The sequence below is a fragment of the Polyodon spathula genome, chromosome 21, assembly GCF_017654505.1.
Source record: "Polyodon spathula isolate WHYD16114869_AA chromosome 21, ASM1765450v1, whole genome shotgun sequence".
NCBI classification, from domain to species: Eukaryota; Metazoa; Chordata; class Actinopteri; order Acipenseriformes; family Polyodontidae; genus Polyodon; species Polyodon spathula.
In genome coordinates, this window is record NC_054554.1 from 7,638,532 (window position 1) to 7,644,874 (window position 6,343).

The following is a 6,343-nucleotide window of genomic DNA, read 5'->3' on the forward strand; positions in this document are numbered from 1 at the left end:
CACGTCGAGAGGAGAAAACAACATTAGGAATCAAGTATAAGACAGCGTTTTGTTTAGCAACAGAGGATCATCCATCATAATTATAATTAGAAAGTGTCACTTAACCTTTCGGTCTGATCAGTAGCTGATTAAATATTCTCTGGCAGAGGCGAGTAATTGAATTGTGCGAGGAACACAGGGCTGCTGTTCGAGGGGCATCCATTAGTCACAGGTCTCATCTGCTAATGAGTGAATCTGAGTAAGGATTTGCTTATTTTCAGGTATTTAATTATTTATATTTTATTGAACTCTATTTTTGTCTTCAATATATTGTCAGTGTAGATCCATAGAGATTAAACACACTGTGTGATATTTATCAACCACTTTTTGTACGGAAAAGATTGAATTGAATTTTGGGAATATTAAAGCTCACTTAAAAGGCTATATTCCTAATGAAATTAAATAAATAAATAAATAAAGATTCTGTAATGTATTCTTGCTTGCAAAGTCCAATATAGTATTTTTAAACTTGCATGTAGTTTTTTTTGACTGATCAACTGTTTTTATAGTATACACAAGAGCTTACCACAACAGTCTAAAATGATCTGTTTTTTTGTTTGGCATGAAAGAGGTTAAAAATCAAAGGACGGGTCCCTATTGACTGCTGCACCCTGATACATGCTGGTAACCTTTCTTGCATACTGTGGAATCAACTGCTTTATTGATCAGGCACTAATTAGAAAACAACTTAAATAAAACAATAGTCAATGCTGTTGCAACATTATGAAGATACAACAGCATTGGCTCATGTTGAAAAGAAGAGAATGCTTCCTCATTATTAAACAATGCTCATACAAAAAAAACTTGGCAAAACATCCAGTACAGCCCATGTGGAATTACCCATTTAGTATATTTTTTTTGTACAGAGCGTAAATGCAATGTCAGAGCAAGCAAGACCGTGTTCTGCTTCACATGCAAAGTTTACATGCAGTCATATTAGATCTTTTTTTTTTTTATTTATTTTTACATGGGATAGAAAAAACTTTTCATTCAAAATTTACAGTAACGTCAAAACTTTATAAAAATGGCCTTCTAAATACATAGGACGCATATTCTTTCTCTGTACTGTATCTGTGTCGATTTAATGTGTAAAGCACATGTATTTCATTTAATAAGTTAGTTTGTGGAAGAAGGAAGCCAAGCGAACAGTTTTGCTATTGTTTTGTAAAGATCTCCACGGCCTGAGCTTGTTAAACCAGGCGAATGCACCTCATTTATTATTATTCTGTGCAGCGGTTGGTTTTGGGTCAGTTTGCTACCGTTTCCTGAATGGCTCTTCATAATTTGCTTTATGAGCTCTGATCAGTAACTGTTCATCTGAATTGGTACAGTTGTGTATCTGCCTTGAAAGATGTGCTGTTACTGTCTGTCGGAGGGTTTTGAATTGCAGGTAACATGGATATTAAGTGCAAGCCTATTCTCAAGTATTGCTTCAGCACGGTTTGCCACTGTCACAGTGATGTCATGGTATATGATTGTTCAGTTTTTAGGGAATAATTATTAATACTCGATGCTCTGCTTGATACATTTATTAAAAGTAAAAAAAAATTTCATCCATTTTCATCATTCCAAATATATCTATTTAATGTCTCCATTTCTTATTGTCTAACTTACTGGATTTCTTTCTAAGTTACTAAACTTGGTTCTAAGTTACTTTAGTGGTTTCTCTTACTGTCAAAGTGACTTAATTTCTAACTCACTGATGTTGTTTCTAACTTCTAATTGTTTTTTTTAATTATTTTTAATGCATCTTATGACTTGTATCTTCCATTGTATTTGTTACCCTCCTCTCTGTAATTGTGTCGCTCACAGGCAGGGGCTTCCTTCTGTAAACCATTGCATTGGAAGGAGTTTTTTGGCTGGGGAGGGAGTCCTCGTCCAAAAAATATGCCCCTTTCACAGGGCAATGCCCAACTCTGGTTGCCATGACATCGAAAGAAATGCCATGACACAAAGACACAGCCACTGGTGTTCTCTGCTTAAGAGATTAAAAAAGAAAGACATTGATAAATAAACACCAGAGCTGTGGTTCAGGCCTTGTCTTGTGTGTTGAAAATATTCTCTCGTCTCAATCTGCCCCTACATATTGTACAAATAATGAATTGTACTAGTTGGCATTTTACAGCACTGTTAAGCAATTCTTTGTCTGGCTCAGTTGGTGGAGAATTGGACTCTGGTTTGCAGTGAAGTTGGTTCAAGTCCCACATGAAGTACAAGTATTAATCCCTCAAACTAAGTGGAGAATCACAGCTTATCTCCAGGTCCACATCTCAAAATCTAATAATGTGTTTCACATTGCAGGTGCACATGCTGGATTGCTAGCTCTGTTGGTAGAGCATGGGACTGATTCCCAGATCAGTGGGTTGTTAGGGGCATGTGTTTTCCTTTTGTTTTCAAAGAATTTATAATTTTTGATAGACTCAGTTTTACAAAATAGGACAAGGTGCCAGTGGTCAAGCATAAAAATAATAATATAAACAGGTTGATATAAGATCATAAATGCAATGCTCAACTCTCACATGGAGCCAGGTAGTGCAGTATGATCATTCATTAACATTCTGTGCTCTTCTTCCTTGGAGGAAGGTTCAAATCCAGCCACTTGTCCTTTATTTTCAAATACTTGGTTCATTTACCTTATGTTCAATGAAAACGCAAGCTTTTCCATGGAAGTAAGATGACACCATGGAATAATTCTCTAGCATGATGTTCCTCCTTGGAGTACTGGATTCAAATCAAATGGATTACTTCCTTTATTTTCAAAGAATTGATTAAGTTACCATATTTAGCCATTGTGAAACATAGCTTTCCTGTGGGAGCTGATGGTGTAGTGGACTAATCCCATGGCTTTCTCTACCTGACAATAGCAGTTTGAATCCAGATCAGGGAGGTGAGTTCCTGAGGTAAGCAATGGTGTTACTAATGATGTTGTTTGTGTTTCCACAGATGGAGGAGGAAGAGAAGTCCTGCCTGAAGAGGATAGAAAGAGGGGATCTTGCTTTATCATTGTCTATATAGGGAATTAGACAAGTCTTTGAAAAGAAGGATTCAGTTGGATTTGAACCCAGTACCCCGTGAAGAAGAGTATATCATGTTTATGAATTAGCCACTGTGCCATCTTACTACACTAGAAAAGCTTGCTTTACCATTGTCTTTATAAGACAGAATTGTCCAATTCTTTGAAAATAAAGGAAGGGATCCACTGGATTTGAGCCCACTTCTCCAAGGAGGAGCAGCACAGCATGCTACTGGATTATCACACTGCACCACTTGGCTTAAATGCCACAGTCTAGCAGTCTAAGCTTGAATACGAGATTAACTTCCCTTTTCAGAGAGCGCACACACCTGGAGTTGAAAAGCGTGGATCTTATTGGACGATTGCAGTTTCATACCACTAAAGGGAGGAGGGATAATCAAACCCAAACCTATTACACAGCAGGTCTATGAGGTAAATACCAGGGATAACAGGGCAAATGCTATGAGTGTTAATACATATCATTTATATATAATTCCACTTCTAGCAGGGTTGAATTTTTGCAAATCTTCTTAGTGCTGAAACAGTAGATGCTGGATGTTTCTCTTGCCATTACATTATAAAGTAAACTTTCATACACCTAACTATCTCCACTTTTAATTCATTATTACTGATGCAACAACATGAGCGACAGTCCTTCCTAGATAGGCAAAGTTAGTACTGCTGTTTAGGTATCAGCATGCCTTAACATTACGAACAACCACTGGGGCATTGGCTACCAAAGCAGGAAAATAACTTTGATTTATTGGCTTTGCGTGAGTGAGGTGAGCTCTAGTAACACTTTCTTTTCCTTTCTGCAGAAGTGGAACCAGGAGGAGACAAAGTGGATTGATAAAAGGGTTCTCAAGATTGAGGGAAATGGAAGATTATCATGGAAAGCTACCCTTTAGAGGAAGGAAAGCTGTTTCGATCAAGGACAGGTAAAGGACCATGAAAAGGCTTAAGATAGCTTAAAGTTGGATTTTTTTTTTTTTGACAGAGTATGTTTCTGTATTTGTACCTGCGACTATTGCTTGGTTATTTAGAATAAATAAGAGTAAGCACTTTAACGTGTAGTTGTTTATGTATATACAGCCTTATAGGGCTTGTTCTTGATATTAGTAATGCTATTGTTATATTAATAAATGTTTAAATAAATAGAATATGTCTTCATTGCTTTACATAGTTTAGTATTTGTTGAGAAAGGGTTTGTCTTACCAAATATATACAATGCTCCAGTACAAACTATTGAAGAATAGTCAGTAAATCTTTTGCATTATTGTGAAATGGCGTCCCTAGTGGTTAGGATCTTGGCTGTTACATCCCTTGCTCAGTAGGTGTATTGCTGGTAATGAACAGGAACGGTCAGCAGTTTTATTCTTTAAACACTGGTGGTGTACTTCTATTCTTTAACACAAAGACAGAGAGAGGGGAACAGGGGAGAGGGCAGCAGCAGTATTCCTCAGTCCAGGAAGGACAGCTCTATACCCTCCAGCCTCAGGGTGAAGCATGCGGGCCGCCAGTCATTCTATCATCCAGGCTCGACAAGCACCTGCTCCACTCGTAATCCTGAGAGGCAGAGGGAGAGACTGAACTGCAATTTCAGTGTCTGAACTGTAGATGTTATTGTGTTTCTGTGTGCTGCAGTTGGCACTGTTTGTGTGTATGTGCTGTATCTGTGCTGTAGCTGATATTGTGTGTATGTGCTGTTAGTTAGTATTGGGTTTTAATCATCCAGAAAACAAGTCAGATGACGAAAATATGGCAGCTATTGTAGGTCACAGGTCAAAGTGAAGGGTACATTTAGAATTGTCAAAAAGAGTTTCCATAACAGGTATACAGTTTATTACATAAAAGCTCCACACACAGGCTGTATATGCACTGTTATAATGCAGACATTGAACTGGAACATGGGTTACTGGAGTTATGGGTTATTTGTTATAAATTTTACTTTTATTTTATTTTATTTTTTTTTTTAAAGAAAACAAAAAAAACATTAAAATACATCATCATTTTAAGTTGATCCAACTCATCAGTTTTAATAAACACATATACTGCTGGTTTCACAGATCCTATTTTACTTGAATCGGAGTGCCTAATGTGACCTTAGGTAAAGTAATACAGCTTTAGCGTTAACCAGGTTCAGTAAAAGCAGACAATAACGAAACTAGAAAATGTAACTGATTGGTACAACCACTATCTCGGCTCCAATAATAACAACAAACTTCCTTTATCAAAAGAAAATACATTTATTAGTCTTAGGCTCTACAGGCCGGCACAAAAATGGTGCAAATGCATCCAGCACTTCCATTTCATACACTTCCATCTTTTACACAGATTCAAAACAAATACAGTAAAAAGGTTTCCGATCAGCAATTCCACATCATTAAATGATATATAATACTCTTCCACAAAGAAGGAAAGAGACTCAGAACAGGCATTAGCTGCAGCATACAACAGGTTGAACAGGTGTAGGGGTAGCATTGGAAGAGAAACATCCTAAGTGTCCATGCAACAGGAAATCCACATAAACCCATGATGCAGTTCTTAGAGAATTTTAAAGTTAGACCGACGATATCCTCAATAATAACTTGATGCATGTTGACATCTTTTTTTGTGCTTAAAACATGGCTCAGCTATGACGTAAACAACACATCAGTTCGATTTTTTTTTTTTTTTTTTAATTTGTGCCAAAGCATCTGTAGATGTACAACACAACCTGGCATCAAACAGCTTAAGCCACACTTTAAGCACAATGCTCCAGTAAAGAGCAGTGGAGACACATCAGTTGGTTATTTTAATGAATCAATTGATGGAAAATGTTTCCCAGAACGTGTCTTTGCACACGCCTTTTTAGTTCAAGGGAACTGGCCCCCACGTGGAGACCCCCTGAACTAAGTGCTTCTTAACTGCAGCGCCATGAGACCACCAACAGCCCAGGGTTCTGGTTCAACCAGGATCAAAAGAAGTATTTACATATGAACGGCTTGGTTTCCCGATATACTAAATATCAATGCATTATTTAGACAAAGAACCACACGTGTACTTCAAACACTGAGATGTTGATTTATTTTCAAATGTCCCAAGTTCCATTCTATGAATCATATGCATCTTTCAGTAGGTATGGTAGAGGCAGATATCTAACAGGTGTTATATGGACAAATAAGATGTTTCTAAGAAACAAGAAACTGAACATATATGGATTTTCATCTCAACAACTTAATGGGCAATGTGATAAAATATGGCGGAGGCCCCTTGTGATTCTCTCTTCAATGTTTGCTTGTAATTTCTACA